The sequence below is a fragment of the Balaenoptera acutorostrata genome, chromosome 9, assembly GCF_949987535.1.
Source record: "Balaenoptera acutorostrata chromosome 9, mBalAcu1.1, whole genome shotgun sequence".
Lineage (NCBI taxonomy): Eukaryota > Metazoa > Chordata > Mammalia > Artiodactyla > Balaenopteridae > Balaenoptera > Balaenoptera acutorostrata.
This window is the reverse complement of record NC_080072.1, coordinates 101,929,183-101,951,873: the sequence shown is the minus strand read 5'-3', so window position 1 is coordinate 101,951,873 and position 22,691 is coordinate 101,929,183. Positions and strand designations below refer to the sequence as shown.

At 39.6% G+C, this 22,691-nt stretch overlaps 1 long non-coding RNA gene across 2 annotated transcripts in view; it reads left to right on the top strand.

Moving 5' to 3' along the window:
• The window catches only part of LOC103006092 (uncharacterized), a 237,520-nt gene extending 217,150 nt beyond the window's left edge, over positions 1-20,370 (top strand). The window contains exons 8-9 of one of the 2 annotated variants that reach the window (XR_009009168.1): positions 19,877-20,026; positions 20,153-20,370. This is a non-coding gene — a long non-coding RNA (uncharacterized LOC103006092). Of the gene's footprint in view, positions 1-19,801; positions 20,027-20,152 lie in introns of both variants that reach the window. The other variant, XR_009009167.1, reaches the window with a different exon arrangement.
• Positions 20,371-22,691: the final 2,321 nt, after the last annotated feature.

The window sequence follows — 22,691 nt, the reverse complement described above, 5'->3', positions numbered from 1 at the left end:
CTGGAAATATTTTAGAATAATTATTGTATGAACTCTCTCCCACACAATTTAGTTGGAATTTTGAGCCTAGCATTCAAAACTTATTTATTCCTGTCATATTTTGTGCTCTTTATTTTGACTTCCTGTTGGAGTTCTCTTTGAACTTTGATCTTGTCATCTGGCACAGCTTTTATTTTCCCCCACTTTCAATATCTACAGATTTCATAAGAATCGAATCTATTTTTATCCAAGGCTTTAATGAAATAAACAAGACAGGATCAAGAACAGAGCTCTTCGGCAAACCATATATGTCTGGTCATTTCACAATATAAAAAGCTCCCAGTTGGGCTGTCATTCAGCCTCCCTGTCTCTCTCTGCAGGTTACGGGTATGGGGGAGAGCAGGGCATGCTCTTTGACAATGATGAGTCTGACCTAATGAGAGCCCGAGGTGGCATGTTGGCCAGCCGTTCCAAATCAGGTTATACTTCACGGAAGGTGGGTTACTTGGTGTCATGTCCTAAAAGCCAGGAAGAACCATAATTGCTAAAGACAAGAATTCTATAATGTTTTACTGCTTGTGGAGTTTTCACACATGCACGGTCTTGTAATTATGAAACGCTATCAGTTGCCAATGAAGATTTGGGGCTAGGGAATGGCAAAAGAAAAACAGAATTTAAAGCAGAGTGTTCTGTTAATGGAACTCCAGATAGACCAGAGGAGGGAGAAACTGGAGGATGGGAGGCTAACAAGGAAGCTACCAGAGGTACCCGGGAGGTGAAGAGGTGAAGAAGTTACACACATAGGAGTGAAAAGTGAAGAGGAAGGAGCAGATCAAAGACATATGTTCCACAGAAGAGCAATGGGACTTTGTAACTAAAAATGGGTTTGGGGAGGGAGGGGGAGGGACAAATAAAAGACCATTCCCACATTTTAAATCCCGAAGAATGACAGCCCAGTTGACAGAAACAAAGGAGCTGGTAAAGGGAATCCTGTTTCGGGTGAGGTTGGTTTTTCTTGTTTTAGTGTAACACTTCGGTAAGAACCTAAGACTGAAGAGTCATCATCCGCATTAGCAAAGAGAGAGGGTTTCTGAGGAATTGTTATTCTCAAGTCAAAACTTAAATGGCCCCCTTCGTGGCATGGCAGCCTTGTAGCATCACCGTGGCTGTCAGCCCCTTTTGGTTTCCTGGTGCATTGGTGGACTACTGTAAAAGTAGTAAATATTGTTTCCGGTTGAACCAAGGATCTCTTAAGCTTGCAGGTCCATTTAAGATGTTGCCAGTGGTAAATGTGGTTGTGAAAATCTTGGAAATGGAGGTTAGCTAGGATAAATGATGTCCAAATCATAGAATGAGTCATAGGAATAAAATCTTGGATATCTCATTCTTTAACCATCAGCAGATATTCTGACAAAGCTATCTACCTACTCCTAATGGAACATTCTACTTGTTTCTTTCAGTGAATGTTCAATTTTTAGTCTCTCTACACCCACATGCACACACACAAATGAGTGCTAAAGAGAGAGTGAAAAGATATTAACTCGAAGCCCCATTAATCAACCTTCAGAAATGACCCTGTTATTAAGCTCTTGATCATCATCATCACCAGCTATTCATTAAGCACCTGATTGTGCTTATGCTAAGGATGCGCACACTGGGCAAAAGTCATGGGGGGGTGCCCTCTCTGGGCATGTAGACGCTGCATACAAGAGCAAGAGAGAAAATAATGTAAAATGGACAAGCAAAAATGCTAAGTGAACAATGATTCAGTTTATCGTATTCTGGAGAAAGGGAAATAGGGCAAGACATTTTTGCTTGATTTGATAGGGTACCTTCTCTCTCGTTTTCACAAGCTTCCCTTTAATCAGTCTCCCTAAAGATTTTGGCTCTAATGGGATTGTATAATACGGGGTGGTTTGAAGACCCAAGAGCTAAGTATATTTGACTCTCTCTTTGTTCTTTTTTGTTGTTGATTCCTACTGTTGAACATGGATATTTTTCTTTTAAGTCCAATGTGTCATTCTTTTTCTTGTAAGCAAACCTCCCCTATTCCTGATGTGGCATCAGTGCAGGTATCCCCATGTCTGCATCTAACTTTGTATTATCTAGAAGAGGGGACCACCAAACTTTATCTACAAAGGTCCAGAGAGGAAATAATTACAATATCACAGTATGGACTTTGCAGGTCATATGATCTTTGTTACAACCACTCAACTCTCTCGTAGTGACAAAGAAGCTATAGACGAGAGAAAACAAATGGGTGTGACCAGATTCCAATAAAACAGGGAGTGGACGGGATTTGACTCCAGAGCTGTAGTTTGCTGACCCCTAAACTGAAAGAAAGAAGTTTGTTTACTAACAAAAATGTGTTGAAAACCAACCCACATCTCCCTATACGTGATGAAGAATTCTTCACCCGTAGACAGAGGAATATGAAGAAATGACAAAGCTCGTCTGAGGTCTTCAAGCACAGACTTTCTCAACAAATATAACTGCTCTCATCTATAATTTGCCATTTCAGTCAGACATTCCTATGAAGTAGTCTTTGGAAGTTTGATTATATTATCCATTTTATTTCTGGGAGAAGGGATGCCTGTGTTCCGTTTACTAAATGTGTCTGGTAACTTCTTAAAAACGATCTCCTAGAAATTTTCCTAAATGTGCATTTCCTCTTCTAGCAGCTGCATTAAGCAGTCTCCTCCTGCCTTGACTTTCTGTAGTCAGTGCCCTTGCTGTACCCATTATTTCCCTTCCTCCTTGAAATCTTCACACTGGGACCACATATACTGACCATTTGTTTTTTGGTTGGTTTATTCTTTGTTTAGACAGTAGTCTACTCTCCACTGGCTGCACCAATAGAGACAAGTGACGTAGATAATCTAGAAACAATGGATAATCCCCAGGTCACTCCAACTTTGGAATGCTTTATATGATTTTTGTGGGGACAAATTTACCTTGGTAATTGTATTCTGCCCAACCTAATATTAAAATCAACTCTCATTTCTAGAGCACCTCATTGACCGAAGTGATTGAAAAGTGTGTCTCTGATTAAGAAAATCATTTGATATGGATAACACTTAGGCAGATAATAAGAGATTTGAGTATATGAATAGCTAGATGGCAACTGACATGTCAATCAGCAAATATGTTTAAAAGCACTACTATTTGTCATGGACATGTAGCATCTACTTAAATATTACTAGGTACTTTTATAGGCATTATTTTAACCCTTAGGACAACTGTATTATGGGGATATTATCAGCTTCATTTTTGATTTGTTTTTTAAAGATTTATTAATTATTACTTATTTTATTTATTTTTGGCTGCATCAGGTCTTAGTTGCAGCACAAGGGGTCTTCATTGAGGCACGTGGGATCTTTCGTTGCGGCGCACGGGCTCTTTGTTGTGGTGCGCGGGCTTCTATCTAGCCGTGGTATGCGGGTTTTCTCTTCTCTAGTTGTGGCGTGCAGTCTCCAGAGCACGTGGGCTCTGTAGTTCGTGGCATGAGGGCTCTAGCTGAGGCGCGTGAGCTCAGTAGTTGTGGCACACGGGCTTAGTTGCCCTGTGGCATGTGCGATCTTAGTTCCCCGACCAGGGATCGAACCTGCGTCCCCTGCATTGGAAGGCAGATTCTTTACCACTGGACCACCAGGGAAGTCCCTCAGCTTCAGTTTGAAGATTAGGCTTTGAGAGGTAAAATGACTTCCTGCAGGTCTCAGAAGGATAAGGAGAGGGTTGGGATTTGTGCTCAGTCCTCCAATAGTAGTAGATCTAGCACTCTTTAGACAGCTACCTGTGGGTATAGTGAACAGATTCCATGCAATTCAGAAACAGCATTGCCCTGCTTTTTTCGGGACACTGAGAGGACTGTATACATAATACAAGACAGGGTTGTTACTTGGAGGGAATTTGAAAGCTATTCTCAGATATTAAGATACATAGGCATTCACACTTCTGTGCCTTTGTTCCTGTGCTTCTCTTGACAGTCCCCATCTTTATGTTTAGCAAATTTACTTAGTTTATATGCAACAGAGTGCATCCATTTAAAATATATAATTGATGAGTCTCTACAGGCTTACATCCATAAAATAGCCATGACAATCAAGTTATAGAACATCTTCATTATCTCCAAAAGTTTCCTTGTGCCCCTTGGCAATCCATCTCTCCTTCTGGCCCTGGCCCTAGGCAAGCACTGATCTGCTTTGGGTCTCTATAGATTAGTTTGTATTTTCTACAGTTTTATATAAATGGAATCATACAGTATGTACTCTTTTGTGTTGGCTTCTTTCATTCAGTATAAAGATTTTGAGACTCATCCATGTTGCATGTGTAAGTAGTTTGTTCCTTTTTACTGCTGAGTAGTAGTTTATGGTAGTATGGATATATCACAATTTGTTTATTCATTCTCCAGTTGCTAGACATTTGGGTTGTTTCCAGTTTGGGGCCGCTCTGAACATTTGTGTGTGAGTTTTGGTGTGGACGTATGTTTTTATTTCCCAGTAGAATTGCTGGGTCGTATGGTAGATATATATATTTAACTGCCAGTTGTCCTCCGTGGCTTACCATTTTACATTCCCACTAAGAGCATGTGTGAGTTCCAATTTCTCAATATTCTTGTCACAACTTGTTATTGTCAGTCTTTAATTTTTAATTTTTATTTGCTTTTTATACAATTTTAAAGGTTACACTCCATTTACAGTTATTACAAAATAGTGGCTGTATTCCCTGTGTTGTACAATACATCCTTGTAGCCTACCTTAGGTAGCTGTTCTAAGGAGCATGTAGTGGTTCAGTATCTCCTTGTGATTTTAACTTGCATTTCCCTGATGACTAAGGACTTTGAACATCTTTTCATGTCCTTATTTGTATATCTTCTTTTGTGAAGAGTTTAAATTTTTATCTTTTTTATTAGGTTGTCATTATTATTCGGTTATGAGAGGTCCTTATATATACAAACTAGATACCAATCTGTCATATTATATGCGTGGCAAATATTTTCTCTCAATTTATTGTGTGTATTTTCCTTTTGTTAATGGTGTCTTTTAAAGAGCAAAAGATTTACGTTTTGATCAAGTCCAATTCATTGAATTTTTTCTCTTACAGTTCTTTTATTCCTGGAATAAATTCTAATTGGTAATGATGTGTTTTTTTAATGTTGTTAGATTTGATTTATTAAAATTTTATTAAGGATTTTTACATCTGTGTTCAATCTATGTTCATGAAAGGTATTGGTCTGTAATTGCCTTGTCATTTATTTATCCGATTTTAGTAAAAAATTCAGTTTGAAAGTGTTCTCTTTCTTATCTTTGCCTACCCCCAAAGTTTCAGAGAGTTTCTCCTATATTTTCTTCTAAAAGATTAATAGTTTTAGCTTTTATATTCAAGTCTATTGTTTACTGTGAGATAATTTTTGTATGTGTTATGAAATAAGGGTCAATGTTCTTTCTTTTCTATACAGTTATCTTGTTCTAGCGTCATTTGTTGAAATGACTCCACCCCCTCCGTTGAGTTGCCTTGGCACTTTTGTCAAAAAATCAGTTGACCATATAAAGTGTAGATCTATTCTGGATTCTGTTCTGTTCCATTGGTTTGTAGGTCTATTCTGTCCTCCAGTACCACACTGTCTTTATTATTATACCTCTATAGTAAATCTTGAAATAAAGTAGTATAAAACCTCTGTTCTTTAAAAATTACTTTGAAAATTCTGGAAAATTTGTGTTTCGATATTAATTTTAGAATAAACTTGTCAATTTTTGCAAAAAAGGTGGGGGGGTGACTTGCTGAGATTACTTTGAATCTCTATCTAGGTTTGCATAGAATTGACATGTTAATGATGTTGGAGTCTTCCAGTCTATGAACCTGGTATGTCTCTGCACTTCTTTAGGTCTTTAACTTCTCCCAGCAGTATTTTGCCATTTTCACTGTAAGCTCTTACACATTGTATTAGTTTCCCAGAGCTACTGTTATAAATTATCACTAACTGCTTGGCTGAAAATAACAAATTTATTTTCACTGTTCAGGAGGCCAAAAGTCCAAAATCAAGGTATTGGCAGGTTGGTTCCTCTGGACACTCTGAGGGAGAAACCATTCCATACCTAGCTTCTGGTGTCTGCCAGACATCCTTGGCGTTCCTTGGCCAGTTTCTTGCCTCCGTTTCACCTCGTGTTCTCCTTCTATGTCTCAGTGTCTTCTCCTTTTCTATCTCTTATAAGGATACTGTTGTTGGATTTAGGGACCACCCTAATCCAGGATGATCTCATCTCAATATTTTTACCTTACTTACAGCTGCAAAGACGCTTTTTCCCCCCCAAAAGACTACATTCTGAGGTTCCAGGTGGGCATATATTTTAGGAGCCACAATCCAACTCACTACGCACATATGTTTGAAAATTTATTCCTAAGTAGTTTATGTTTTATGATGCTCTTATAAATGGATTTTAAAAATTTCATTTCCAATTATTTGTTGCTAGTGTATAAAAATATAATTGACTTGTATGTATTAATCTTGTATCTTGTGATTTTACTAAATGCAGCTATTAGTTCTGGTCATTGCTATGTAGATGCCTTTAGGATTTTTTACATCAAGAAGCATGCCCCTTAAAAATAGAGGCAATTTTACTTCTTTTTCTATCCATGCCTTTTATTTTTCTTGCTTTATTATAAATTGCTAGGATGTCCAATGAAATGCTGACTAGAAGTGGTAAGCACAGGCATCTTTACCTTGTTCCCAGTCTTAGGGGAAAATAATTTTATAATTAACTATCAAGGATGATGCTGACAATAGGTTTTTTATAGAATGCCCCTCGTCGGATTGAGAAAATTTATTTCTATTCCTAATATGCTGAAAGTTTTTTTCTTTTTTTCATGAATGGGTGTTGAATTTTGTCAAATGATTTTTCTGCACCTATTGAAATAATAATATGCTTTTCTCCATTTATCCTATTACTATGGTGAATTACATTGATTGAATTTTAAATGTATCAATAAAACCATTATTACATTCCTGGAATAAATTCTAATGGTAATGATGTATTTTTATGTTGTTAGATTTGTTTTATTAAAATTTTATTAAGGATTTTTACACCTATGTTCAATCTATGTTCATGAAGGATATTGGTCTGTAATTGCCTTGTAATTTATTTATCCAATTTTGGTAAAAATTCAGTTTGGAAGTGTTCTCTTTTTCTCTATTTTCTGGAAGAATTTTCTAAGATTAATGTTATTTCTTCCTTGAATATTTGATAGAAATCACCAGTGATACCATTTGGATCTGGCATTTTCTCTGTGGAGAGGTCTAGATAGTGACTTTAATTGCTGTAATAGATATAAGGCTATTTAGATTTTCTGTTTCACCTGTGTCAGTTTTGGTAAGTTGTATTTTTCAGTGAATTTTTCAATTTTATTTAGGTTCTAACCTACTTATTTTTATTTATCTAACCTAGATATTTTCTCTTCTGTGAAACCTTCCCTGATACCTCCAATAGAAGTGATTTCTCATCCTTTGTGCCACTACTTTATCTAGTATCATTTGTCCTCTCCACCTTCCTTTGAGGTTGTCTGTTCATATATCTCTTCCTATACTAAATTAAGAGCCCTGAAGTTCGATGATTGCATCCTATATATCTTTGAGTCTTTGCCACCTTTTTTGGTGCTTGGCACATAATAGATGACCCTCCATCCCAATTTAAGTTATCAAATTATTCCATCTGTTGTTGTCTAATTTATAGTTACACAAGCATGTGTCTAATTTCCCCAGTAGACAATGAGCATCTTTTGCAAAAATGGCAAGTATTATTCAATGTTCATATTCCTTCTATGTCTTATATTTAGAATAATTTTTTAAACTATTAAATTGAATAGATGCTGCACAGTACAGAAAAAATCAGTATTCTATGAACTCAGAGAAGAGAGGTTAAATGGAAACTTGGAAAGCACACATTAATAAAGGAAGAGAAATAAAGGAACTAACATTATTGAGCACTTACTATGTGTCAGACATTGTGATCAACAGTTTATATTCCTTATCTCATTTAACCTTAAAATAATTGGGGATAGAAGATATTATCATCCTCATTTTACAGATCAGGAATCTGAAGTTCAGAAAAGTTAAGTACTTTGCCCAAGCCCACAAAGTTATTAAGTGGCAGATCTGGGTTTCAGACCCAAGTCTGAATGATCCCATCATCCATGTTCTTGGTTGCAATCGTACTTTTGCCCATTTGGTTTTCTGCAAGACACTTGATGGATTTTCCCAAGTTCCCTTTAAACTTTGCTAGAGTAGAATATTCTGTGGTCCCCCTAATTGAGCACTGGAATCATTGTAAGTTTGGAAAAACTACAAAATATTCCCTGGGTACATGTTCCACCTATGGCATGAAATAGACAGAAGAAGCATAGAAGGTCCAAAAGAGACTTATCTCAAAGTATGCTGCATAACTCCCTGTGGTCTTCCCACTATTCTTCATCAGCCTTTTGTCTACAACCCTGTCGTTCTTTTGATGATATCAGTTACCACCATTCTGGCTAATTGGAGGCATCCTTGGTTCCTGAGTCCCTACCCAAATAGCATAAGGGAAATTAAGAGGCCAAGACCATGATAACTCAAACAATTTCCATGACTTGATGTGAAACAAGAGGATCTTTCCTGACAGCTGATCTTACCTTTATGGATGTTTCATATTGGTTCTGTTTAGAAAGATCTGTGGGCTATTTTGTACAATGCAGTCCTTCTCCTTATGCCTTGGTACAAGATAGGTCAAACACCAGATCCAATCATATAGCGTCTCTGCTGCTGCCAACTAAGATGTTTCTATCTTCAGTCTATTTTCTCTCTCAACACAACAGTACTCTGTAAGTCACCTAGATCTGGATTGCCTATGATAACGCAGCTCTTCCCAAGTAGAGAAATGAAAAATGAAAAAATGCACCATTTTACCAATACATCTTAGCCAAAGAACTGGGACGGGAAGAAGTTTTTCTGTGATTTCAACCTGTCAATTGAAACAGGATGTTTCTGAGGTCTTCCCAATGTGGAAAAAAAACAACAACAACAATAATAGCATTTGTTTATTTATTTGCATACGATACTGTGGTCAGGAACTTGCTACTTCTCCAGGGAAACTGTTTGCAGCGCATCATTGAGGTGACAACTTAGCAATTCACACTGATCATTCCCTGTGGTCCGCCATGGTGAGGGTGATGCTTTCGTGTATTATAAGCACCAGGCAAGGGAGCTGGATCAATTCTCTCGAAATTCTAGTCTTGGTTGGAATAACTCCCTTAGGCACCCACAGCTCTAGGTTTTTTCAGACTAAAAAGTGTAGCAAATACTCTCAGAGCTGTTCACATTAGGAGAAAAGAAATCTAAAAAGCATCCCTGCCTTTTAAATGTCAGAGATCAACATGGGTATCTTTCTTGCTTTAAGGAGTAGATAATGGCTTCTTTGTGGTCTGAGCTTCAAATTTGTTGAGGGGAGTATGTTGTTGAGACTTAGAATTAATTAATAATGTTTATCATGCAAACCTGGGTCAGATGATATTCCACATGGAGGTAAGAAAGAAGAAAATGGCATAAATATATGACCCCTTGGAAGCCGTTTTCAGTTGAGATTTTTGAGTAGGCAGTTGAAATCAAGGGAAATACAGGAAGAGTAGGAGCTGGGAAGAAAAGAAGGACAGAATGTAACCACTTTTTCCTTCCCACCTAACACTATGCTTAGGCAAAGCACAGTCCATAGGAGAGTGTTTTCTAAAATCTTGCTGAATAAATGAAAGAAATGGATGGATGGATGGATGGATGGATGGATGGATGGATGGATGTGAGGTTCTGAACTTTCTTACATGGTAGCTTCAAATTGTGGTGATTTTGTTGTGTTCTATCTGGGTGCTGCCGAAGCCCAAGAAAGACCTTCCTATTTATTAGATCCTAGAAACTGAACATGTACTCTTCACTGCCTGGACAGGACCAACTTCTGCAGTTCTCTTTATCCAGAGGCAGAAGGGACCCTCTTGCCTGCAGCTGGAGTACTGTTGCCAGTTTCAACAAAGAACCTATAATATATTGCCTAAGGAAACAGTGTTTCCCCTTACAATGTTCAATCTTGGCTCCTTTGCCATGAGGGGGGCTGTTCTTAGAAATGTCCTCCAGAGACTTTGCTATTAAACCAGGATGCAATTTGCATTGCTGTGTAATTCCCCTGCTGAGGCCCTATGAAAGGAATGAGTCAGGACAGATACAGCAAGATATTAGGACACATTTCCCCATTCTTCATCCTGCACAACACAGAAGTGAACTTGATTTCAACAAGATAACCCAATTCTCAGCATGCTTTTCTACCCACTTTTACCCATAACACTTCCAAATTACTGTCTTTAATTCAAACTGTGCAGAGCAACGAGAAAATGAAAAGAAGATAAACGGGTTAGTCAAAAGTAAAATGGCATTTAATTAAAACTTAAGCTTGCAAATTCATGGAAAATAAAAGTATTTTGCTCAAAAAAAAAGGTCGTGTGATTAAACCTCAGGGCAGCATCACTGTCCTTTTGTGGTTTTGAGTGTATTTCATTTGTACATTGGAAGTAGATATTTGTCGTATTGTTAATAATCGCTCTACTAAATTGTTCACTCAGCATTGCCATCATTTTAACTTTTTTTAGTCTCAGGCTTTCATCTTCTTTCCGTACTTAAGTTTCTGAGTGACGGCTTGTTCTCATAAGCTTTCAATTAAAAAAAAATTATTGAAGTATAGTTGATTTACAATGCTGTGTTAATTTCCGCTATACAGCAAAGTGATTCAGTTATACATATATTTATATTCTTTTTTATGTTCTTTTCCATTATGGTTTATCTCAGCATATTGAATATAGTTCCCTGTGCTCTACAGTAGGACCTTGTTGTTTATCCATCCTGTGTGTAACAGTTTGCATCTGCTAACCCCAAACTCCCAGTCCTTCCCTCCCCCAACCCCCTCCCCCTTGGCAACCAACAAGTCTGTTCCCTGTGCCTGTGAGTCTGCCTCTGTTTCCTAGATAGGTTCATTTGTGTCACAATCCACTTATTTCACTAGGTATCTTTATTCACTTAAAGGTGAAGACTCAGATTGTGATTGTGTTGTAAATAAGTCAGCTCTATCCTTCACTTTCATGGAAAAGCTGTGGATGCTAAAAAAAGAATGGAAAGAAATAAAAATTTGGCTAGTCTGTTATGAACTCAGCCATGAGAGTAAGTAGAGCTAACTCTGAGGGGAAAAAAAGAAGGAAATGGAAAAGGTGTTTTTAGAGCTTTTAATCGAAGCCCCCCAGTGTCCCCCTGCTCTGTTTCTTTCTACTACCTTTACCCCACCCCTGCCCCACAGTCAGAATCCAGGGCACAGGCCAGCTCAGAAGCTGAAAGGAGAATAAGAGGCAGGCTCTGGATTATCCTTCCCCAGTAATCTTGAAAGATCGAGGCCAAAAGACTCTGCCTGGAGGAGCTCCTCTTTACAGTTCTAAAACTGCATCAGGGAAACTTCTAAATTGCATCAACGATCCTAAAATCTTTATAAGTAAAGAATTTTCTACATTTACAAAACTTAATCTTGTTGGGATCTTTTGCGGTAGAACACTATGAGGAGAGGTAAACATCCCCTATATTCTGATGTATTGGGCACGCTCTTTGAAACGTTGGAGGGACTGTTTGCCAAAAAGTCTTGGCAGTTTTCAAAGATGGCTGGCCAAGTCATAAGAGAATGAGGAGAAGAAGAGGTTTATGTAGAACTGAGTCCAGCATTGTGTGTAAAACACAGGTTTCAGTGTAAAGAAATCTGTTGCCTAAAAACCTTGGGAAATATATCATCCTGTCTTGTCTTTACTACATAGATACCCCACACAAGTAGCCTGTTCTTTAAAAAAAAATTTTTTTAGAAGATAAGAATATAAGAAGATAAAGATGGTCCTAAAGAAACAAATCTCTTTATTTTAATTTTCTTTTCCTTTTCCTTTTACATTTAAGAGTTAAGACAACATTTCAGCAGAGAAATGTGGAGAAGGGTAAAGGGAAATCAATAAAGTTATTCTGTGACTTTTCCAGGAGGGAGGTGTGTTCATCGAGAATGGCTTGCTTGGCTATATATCGAGTCCAAGGAGAGCAGGAGTTTATTTTGAAACAGATTTCCCAGCTAGACTGAAAAAAAATATATATATATATACACACACACACATAAATATGTATATATGTATATGTAAGTATGTGTATATGTATATATACACATGTACATACACATATACACACATATATACATACATAGATATATAATTCTATAAGAATGGTGTATTGTGTGTGTTAATACTATCATATATATTTTAATATATATTTAAAATGTGTGTGTAAGTATATATGCACACATTTAAAATATATATGTTTGTGTGTATATGTATATATACACACACACACATTTAAAAAGTAGATAAGAATAGTTTCTTTAGATAACTAGTAATACCAGACAAAAAATTCTTCTCATAGTGTTTTATATACATTGATTTGGGTCATTTTACACTTTATAAGTTTCTCTTATAAGTCTTTTGACTCCTAAAGAAGGCAATTGGTTACAAGATCCTAAAATGAGAGAAAAAGGAATGTAAACCAGATTTCCTAACCCCAGGCCAGTGGAAGTGTCTGTGACCACAAGAAATCTTCTGAAGAGTCTCTGTGTCATTTGTGTGGTCACTTTCTCTAGAGACCACATTACAGAAATTTTTAGCAAGTGTGATTTTAGCATGAAAGTCAAGGTGGCCAGGAGACAGTTCTGCTGGGCTGGGACGCCATGTTCTCATGTTTATCGGAAACAGTGGTGGTTTCTTCATGGACAAATTTGAACAACATAATTGGGTGGAGACAGAATACCTGGGAGTCAGGCATGACTTCACCTTCACAGTGTGATCTTGAGTGAGTTATCCATCCTTTCTGAACTTCAGTTTCTTTGACTATGAAATAGAATGGATACTGATTCTTGCCCCTTTCCAACAACATGCTTTCTTACTGCCCAAGAATCTTGTCAAAATTTCTTTGTTCCACTCAATGATCAGGAGATTTTGGAGACAAGTTAATGGGCATCCCCTTTTCTTGACCCAGTCTGGTATGGTGAATCCCCCCACACTGAGACTCTTAACATTTTTCTTCTCTTGTTTTGTATATTCAGACTTTAAATTGTTTTTAACATCAGCTAAGATATTCTCTTTCTTTTCTAAATCCAAATCCCATGTATATCATAACCATTAAGACAATGTTCTTGTAAGGTAATAGAATCTAGACAGAGGGCCTAGGCAATTCTAGAATTTTCCTGGAGGGGACTTCAGAATTCATCCAATCCAATCCTCTCATTTTATAGTTGTGGGAGCTAATGATCTGAGAGGTGAAATGTCTTGTCCGAGGTGACTGTGACAGAGGTAAGCAGAGAACTCATGTCTCTTTAACTTTCAATTCTATATTCTTTCCGTTGGTTCATCTGTCTCAGGACCACTATAACCAGAAATAGAATGTGAAGTTCAAGAAAGCAGACCAGACAAGGGTGTGTAAGTCTTCGATTTTCCCCAGGGCCAGATTCCAACTCTGTGTGCACATCTTGGCCAGCAGGGCTTTAATATCTTCATGGAGGACGGAGGATTCATGGTTGCCGGAGCCTCTTCTTTGTCCCTTCTTGTCCCATAAGACCCAGCCCAGAAACTGGATCCAATTGAACTCCCACCTTTCCGTGTTTATTATGGACATGGTTGCATTTGCACTTTATCCTATAGTTCTTAAATTTGATCTTCCAGTTGACTTTCCTCATTTTATATTCAGCATTTACCGAGAGCTTGCCTTGTGACAGTCATGGTACAGTGGGATAGGTACCCACAGAGTGGGCACCACAGTCACTCCCAGTTCTGGGGGCCACTGGGGAAAGAGAGACTGAAGTCATCCAAAGGAGTCAAGGAAGACAGCAGATGGGGTGTTACTTCTCCTTTCTCATCAGCACAGAAAAGTTCATTCTCTGCAGTGGTATTTTCCAGACTAATCTCTCCCTTGTTTTCAATAGAAGAGGAGGATTATGTAGGATTTTTCCCCCACCTTCAGGTCCACTCAGGTCTTACCTTGCTTGTTCTCCGTGAATTGTCTGAACAGAGCTGTTTCCTGTTTCCTGATCCTTCAGTCATTTCTTACTGCACAGTCAAAAATAGTCATCAGGGCTCCGAGATTTTATTTTATATATATATAACCATATATGGTATATGGTTAGAGGGAAGATACTGTTTACCAAGTATGTCCTCCCCTACTTTAGTTTTCTGATCTGTTTTCTCTGTTTACTTTGCTTTTAAAAAGACATTGACAACTAGATACCTAGATGTTTCCAAGAAACACCCAAAGCATTATTAACATTTTAAATAGAATCTAAACACCAGCCAGATTTTTTGTTTAATTTTTGAAATTCTTTTCCTCCTTCCTTACCTTAGAACGTTTTTCTCTTTTCCATACGTTTTAAGATAATGGATTTTGAGTCACTAAGCTCATGGCAGGAGAGGAAAATCATCAACTAGAGGTTGCTTGTCTCTTGTCTCCTATCACAGTTGATAGGTCTGTGTTACATGACATTATGGCCCTAGACTATGTTAAATTCCCAGAAAAGTACAGAATGAACGGTAATTTGTAAAGCACCTATTACATGGCAGGCAGAGTTCTAAGCATAGTAGAAACAAAATCAGCACATGTGCAGGTAAATCCCTTGCAGAGCCGGGCATATAGACCCCAAGGCCCATAAACTGAACAGTCCAGCAGTCTTGGGGTAGATAGTCAAAATATCACAGTGAATCTTTAAAGACCTAGGAAGGCCGAAAGAATTTACTCAACCTCCCCTAGTTTGGGAATGCAGGTTGGCCTCAAATTGTAGTTGGTTTGCTCTGGGCCAGCCTGCGTTGGAGCGCACCATCCAACATTCCTGGAGGGCGAAGCATCAGACCGCAGAAGGCGAGCCGGCTCCCTCTGACTTAGTTCTCTGTGGTCCTCATGTCATTGCTCGTTGTAGCATGGAGAGACTCCTTGAGAAGTGTTGGATGTGCCAAGTTTAAAATCTCTGAGGTAGCAGTTTCCACCCTTAAATTATTCCTCGGCTTCTTCCCAGAGCACTCCCTATTCATCGCTCTCTGTTTTCATCTCAGCAGGAATTCTGATACTGCCGCTGCCCCTCAGTCCCCAAAACGTGTTTCAAAGTGTTTCTGTATTCTTTCAGTTTTACTAATTCTGCACGCTCAGTGCTTTTGAAACTCATCTATTTTACAAATGCTCAAGTAGACATAATCGTATCTTTTGGAAACCCTTCCCGACTGCGCTGTCGTTAGTTAATAATGGGGGAAACCAAGGTGCACAGGGCATGATCATTCTTAACGATACCTTGGGTTTACACAAACTCACTCTGACTGAACTTGCGGTGGTTCATTCTCAACAGCTGGGTTGAGAGACCTAGATTCTATTCTTGGTGCTCTAAACACCTTCTTGGGGAAATGTACTGAGCCACAAATGGCCCTTGGTTCCCAACTATGAAAGGGGAATAATGACATGAGGATATTTGCTTCCCCCTCTCCTTGTCCTAAATCTTTAGAACTAAAACAGCTTTAAAAGATCTGAAAAGTCTGAACATGAAGAAGGAGTGTGTCTTAACTTTATGACTATTAATGGAAAGGTGAGGGGCAGTATTAGGAGCTTGACTGGAAACCTTGAAATCTGAATCATAGTTCAATCTCTTGTTGATGATGGGTCATTGCCCTGGATGGATACCTCTCTCTTTTTTAGGGAGAAAGTACTGTATAGTACAAAATAGTATACTGGGAGGTGCTTAGAGATCCAGAACACAATAAAAGGGGCCGAGTCTTCTAAAGAGCATGACTTTGGTCAGCAAAGATGACTCTAAGAACCATGGCATCCACAGGACTGAATGTGAGATAAGAACTCTTGGCTTCCAAAGCTTTACCCTTCCCCCACCTCTTTCCTTTCCCTCACAACCTCCAGGCTTTGTAGCAGTTTCAAAAAATATGCAAACTCAAGACCAAGTCCCTAGCCTGTATCCTTGGTTGCATATCATCTCTAGACTCTCAGCCTAGCAATCTCAATCTTCCAAAGTCTCAGCGGGTGGAAATATGCCTCTTTTCTTGCCAGCCTAAACCTAATGACTGAATAGCAGGAAGCCTAGACCAAAATAGAACTTGGCTCTTAGATGACACACATAAGCCAAGAATAATGATCTTTATAATGTTGGGTTCAATTCTCTTACTGCACAGGTAATAGGGATCTCGCCTTTTAGAAGGGTCTTCATCCTCTCCCTCTCTCTCTTTCTCAGTTTACCCACTATTAACAGGAATGAAAGATTTTCTCTTTTATTTTTCTAGACCCTAAAGACTATTGAAACGTACTTCCTACAAATTGGGAGAGTCGGGCCACAAGGCAATGGACAATACATTATCTTTCAGAGAACTTCACAAACCACATGGGTCCATCAGATAAACTCCCCTCTGTGGAGTTAAGCTAGAAACCTGGAAAAGTCCTCTGAAACTCACCTGATGAGGCATAAGGAGACAAGAGAATTATTTTATATATTTATATCAAACAATGTTGTTAAATATATATACTGAAGGATTATCTCACCATTGATTTTCCCTAATATCCTAAAAGGCTCAAGGAAAGCAAAAAAAAAAAAAATTGTTTTTTCACTGAGCCAAAATCCAACTATTTAGCTTGACATCACTCAGTCTGAGACCCTTGGAGCGGGTTTGAGGTATAAAATCTGCCAGATGACTCCTTTTGAGACCACGTGAACTACAGATTGCCTGTACCAGACACTGCTCCCTACCAGTTCAAAGTGTCATTGCTTTAGGAAAAGGGCATTGCTAACCAAACAGTGCATAACTAAGCTTCCTCTTCCTCACCTTCCTAGGAAGAACAGTAAGGAGTGTTTTTGTCAATTGACAAGGGACTCTTGCCAACAGAAGTTAGATAGTTCACATCTAAAGCACATTTAGAGTTTATGGGCTGGAGTAGACAAACTCCATCCAGCTCTCCCATGAGAGGTGCCTCCAGCCCCCAAGGGTGCATCTTTAGAAACTGTGTTCTGGGTTAATATAATGGAAATTACCCCAGCCTAGTGAAGATTGTAACTGAATCAGTGGTGCCTAAACCCTGAACATGCATGGATGCCTGGCGAAGGACAGACTGAATGCCATCCTATTCCCCTTGCCCTCTATTCAGAGACAGGGATTCCTCAGATGAAGACCAGCAGAGAAGCTAGCCTGCCTGGGATACCATTTATACATACTTAAATATTCTTTCCTTAGGCAAAAGAAGGAATTGTCGAATCTTTTTGTCAGAAGACACATTATGAAAAACCCTGGAGCCTTTAGGTCAAATGGTCATGAACCACTTCTAGCTTCTCAACCTCTTTTTCTGAAATGAGGGCATCTGAACTGGGTTGCCAGTCTCAGGTCTAGACTTACCCACACCCTCTAAAGTGTAAAAGATGTCTCTCTGCACGTAGCTCAGAACAGTCCTTCACGACCATGTCATCCTGGACGCTTTATCAGTTGATGCTACCTCCTAATCCCCAGAGCAGTGAGATTTCAGACAAAGTACATCTGGCTTCCAACAGCACACCTTTGGAACTTTTAGAATAGATGAAACAGACCAATCTGCTCTTTTTCAGACACACAAACATGAGTATAGGTGGGACCTCTGCCAGAGTATCATCATGGGCAATAAGGCTGCAATTCACCATGTATTAAATGCTACTTTTCTGTAGCATTTTACTAGGCATTATTCCCAGGGTTATTTAGACATGAATCCCCCCTCTCCAAAAGTTACAATCAAAATCACATTTATGTGAGTGTGAAAGTTTATTCAAAACCTGCTTGGCGAGCTCCTGCTGTGTGCCAGGTGCTGTATACTGGGAATACAAACGTGACCATGTCACGGCCCCTGTCTTCATTCACCTTCGAGTTTGGAGGTGGAGATAGCATAGTATTTAGGCAGTGCCAATACCATAGCATCTTCTTCTCTCCTCTGGCTAAGGAAATCACGCTGCCCAGCACAGGGCCTGACATAGAGTCAAGTCAATAAATATTTATTGAAAAAAATGAACTAAATGAAAAAGAATAAACAAATGCTAAGATAAAGTGTAGGGTGCTATGCAAACTACATAGGAGGAGAAACTAGGCTAGTTTGAGAGGGTTACCTGCAGAAAGTGTCATTTACTCTGAGACAGGCAATAGAAGAGTGTACTGATGCAAAGGAAAAGATCATGCTTATGGAGTTAGACCTGGGTTCAAATCCTAGGGGCAATTCCAAACCTTACCCTTTGCATCTGTAAAACACTGGTGATGGCTTTCAAGGCTGTTTTGAGGGTTAAATGAGATACTAGTTATCTGTGAGTGTCTGGCACCTCGAAGAACCCCAATGACAGCTTAGAGGGGTCACAGAGAACGGAATTGCAACAGTAAAGCAAAAGTACCTAAGTAGTAAGGTGAAGAGCACAAATATTTTGAGGGTCAGAGAGCAATACTAAGCTTAAAATCATGGTGGAAGCAAGGGAGAGGTGCTACCTCTTTTAGCCTCCCAGCCCACGCAAGGGTGGAGGGGGCCGGTGACTTGTCGAGGTTTGTCTTCCTCCTCAGAGCCATCCCAGAAGGCTTTCACGTTCCGCTTTTAGCTACAGGACCAGGTATCACCTTCCTGTCGCTGTTCACAGTATGGTAAATACCCTTGCAGGTAATCACATGGTCTTGGGATATTGGGATGTGTGGAAGCAATTTGTGTGTGTGTTTGTGTGCACACACATGCATGCATACGTAAAAATATAATTTTTACCTATATGTTCTCGTAATAATTAGCTTCTGTTGCTTTTATCCTAAATATCACAAATACACCAGACTCCCTTCCTCTGTTCTTCCTTCCACCCATGTACATCAGACCCTTTCCCGCTACATTCATGTATTTAGATCAGTTAACACACACACACCCACACCCTATTCTCTACTGACTTCAGCTCTTTTTAGGTGACCTTTTGGGAAGTGCCCTGAGATGCATTGGCTTGCTGGCTATGCTAATGTGGGTGGGGAAAGACTGGGTTGGGGGGGATGCCAGCAGCCGACTTGTGGTTTGAGTTTTCAGTCCAAGACATGAGATAGGACTGTATTTTAATATGACAAAAAAAAAAAAAAAAAAAAAAAGTCCAACAAGAGAGTGAGAGAGGCCAAAGAAAGGAGATGGTGGTGGCCAGAGATGAAAGAAGCTCTAAGACATAAAAAGATTTTAGACCTAAAAATGTGGGGAGGGGAGAAGTAGAAGTGTTTAAAATGATGATGGGGGAGGGAAGGCAGTTGATTGGGCCTTTGAAACCATGCCAGGAGCCAAGAGCCAGGGGCAGTGGCAGAGGAGAAGGCCAGGTAGGACAATTAAAGTGGAAATCTGGCTCCCCACAGGGCAGCATGGAGCGGGGCTACAGAATTTGCTGCAGTGGGAGGTGGGGCCAGTCTGGCACAGTCTGTGGGTTTGAAAGGAGCTGGGCGGGTTGGAGAATGCCAGTCCGCCTTTGTAGTTCTGAGCTCAGGGAGGGGGTGACAAATACTGGGCTTCAGGTCAGAAGCCTGGCTTGGGTGGCTTCTGGAGAAATTTTCCCTCTGCTCCCAAACTCTTAAAATGAGCTCATCACACCACTGGCTTCCAATCACAGCATAAACACGTGTCCTGGAGGCCGTCCTCCAAGCAGAGATTTCAGCAGTGGTACCTGTTGGCCGACTAATGGGGCCCTTTCCCTTTCCTATTCCCTAGAGACCGTAAACTGGGCTGAATACAATATCCTTGCATATTTCCCATCACCCTCCCAACATGCTTCACATCTCCCAGACTCCTAGGGTTAATCCCCAAGACAACCTTGCTTTGAAAGAAAAAATGTGGTGAGCCTACTTGAAGATTTGGATCCCAGAGGCCTCTTGCCTGTCCTGCCTCAGCCAGACACCGGGCTCAAGGAGATGGACGTTTACAGAGAAAGAAGCAGTAAGTTCTTGTTGTTGTTTGTTTTCAAGGCTTGATTGCGCTCCAGATTTAGGGTCCCTGAAAGCAATGGGTTTTTCTTTTTTCTTTTCCTTTCTTCTTTATTTATTTTTCTTTCTTTCTCTGCAGAAATTAATAATGTCCTATCCTGCAGATGATTCATAAACGCGATTGCATTAGAAAGCGCTTCTTCGTTGCTGTTTGTAGCCCGGGTTAAAGATACCTAAAGTTGATCTGTGTGTGCCTGTTCTCAACACGCTAATATTTGGAACTATATCTGCATTTGTGAAAATAATCTGTACTGCTGGTTCTTCTCCAGAATAAATGCTACATAACCGGTTGGCTGATTGATTGTAATTGTGATGAATTTGTCCCAGGACTGGCATGGACGTCTTCTTTGGGGATTTTTGTGCCTATTTTGCTGCTCATCAAAAGGGATGGATAGACAGACTTTGGAACGAGGGTGTGGTCCGGCTGATTCAGCTTCCTTCCCGGCCCATCTCTGACTCCTGCCTTCAGCTCCTCCCCTCCCACTCTGGCTCCTCCGATCCAAATGAAATGGCATCTACCTTTCTTTTCTCTTACTGCCTGTGTTCCACTCGGTCAGGTCGGAGACCACTCTCCGTAATCAAACTCATCACGTTTGTGATCTCAGCATATTTTCAATCCAGTTGAAATCTACTCCCTCAGCTTCTCCCATCCTGGGATTATTCATCAACGTAGTAAGAGCAATAATAATACTGTATTTAGAAGTTCCTTAGCACATTGCATCTCTGAGAGTCTTACAGATGTTATCTAATTAATCTTCACAACACCCCATACAGGAGCAGTAAATATTATTAACCATAACAGAATACACACACACACACACACACACACACACACACACACACACATACACATATATGTGCTAAGGACAGCAAAATAGTTCACTTATTTATCATGGTTCACTTGATATAGTAACTGGTATTTTTGAAACACCCATCATAGATACAATAATTAGAGATGTGCTTTTGTTAACAAAACCACTACCCACTTCTAGCATACCCTTGGGTACTAAATAATTACCCACTTTGTGTGGTTATCTAGCTCACTAATTACCCACAGAAATTGGGGTCAGGTGTTAACTGCTTGAAATAAGTATCCTCCAAAGACATGGCTGAGTTGTATAGAGAAAATGATGTGTTCATAGCAAAACTTTTATAAGTTACATATTTGTATATCTTGATAACCTGAGTGAATACAGACAGGGACAAATTAGCTCAGTGTGTGAAAATCATGCTGAACCATTGTTGCAAATATCTAGAGGTTTCAGAGAATCTCAGGAAATGTCATTCTCCGTCTACCTTTCCTTCTTGAAGATGAGTACAACCATGATTCCCATAATCTGGACTTCATATACAAGGACACTAAGACAATTGATGATTCTCGTTAGGAATGATTCATTTTGGCGTTACAGGGAGGCACCCAGTGAGTCAAAGATTTTTTTTTTGACAGCTCCACCCTTTATGATTATTCTAGCATGTTTCTTTTTCTCCATCAGTCTAGTGCAAACACCCTTTTAGCCAAATGTGAAAAAGATTCTAACCCAGTCTCCAACCTCTGCCAACCATCTTTTTCTCCTTCCCAATAAAGAGAAAGAGAAAAAAAAGGTATTAAAGGAAACCCAACACTATGATTGTAGGTCTTTCTCTTTTTGCCTCAATTTGTTCTCCTTTCCTCTCCCCTCCTCTCCTCCCTCTCCCTTGTTCTTCTCTCTGCGTCTCCTTCTCGTTTGTGCTTTTTCTTCTCCTTTTCCTTGGCATCCAGCCGTGCTTCTGCAGGTCTCACAGTCAGAGACAAAGCACAATATCTGAGTTGAGCACAAAGAAAGTACCTTTTAAAAACATCGACTTGGAAGAAACCTGCATCCTCAGCTACCTCCCTCCCTTCCTTGCTCCTTACAGAGCCCAGCATTATATTTAACACAGCACTGCCTGTTGTCTGCATGATTCTAGCCTCGAAAATTGGGTGAAGATGGCAGTATACCCACTGTGTGTACAGATAGGTAGAGACCCTAATTTTCGAGAGCTACCTGCTTTACAAAATCCTCCTGTAGCCGAGCTTTTAAGATGTGTGCCCGCAGAAATGATAGGATATGCTCCCTTGGTCAATTCAGGGTGTCTTTCGTTTTTTTTCTTGTGCCACTTTTTTTTTTGTCGTCTGAATGATTACTTATCATGATCAAGGGACTTTAGGCTGATCAATGAAGTGTGCATAGAACCGATGGACGTTCGAAGAGAAATGCTTCAGGAATAAGGAAAAATGTCTGCAGTAGAAGCGAAGGGTTAGGATGAGCTACAGTCACTGATAAGTTCATTTCCAAATCCAAGGGAATGTAAGTGGTAAATTAGTACACATGGCAAACAGAGTCAACGCGTAAAACCCAAAAACCCAGCCACTGAAAAGAAAGAGATTTTTAGCATTGTAGTTATCACATGCCTTAATAGAGTGTCTGCGTACTTTAAATATAGATTTGAATCACTGCTCTTTTATCCCTCTAAATGCCGATTTCAAAGAAGTCTTTGGGCATTGTTGACTTTCTGTCCATAAAGAAAACCCACCCAGCCTCCCCAACTACATCACCTGCACTTACACATGCATGCGTGTTTTAAATGCCCATGGGATG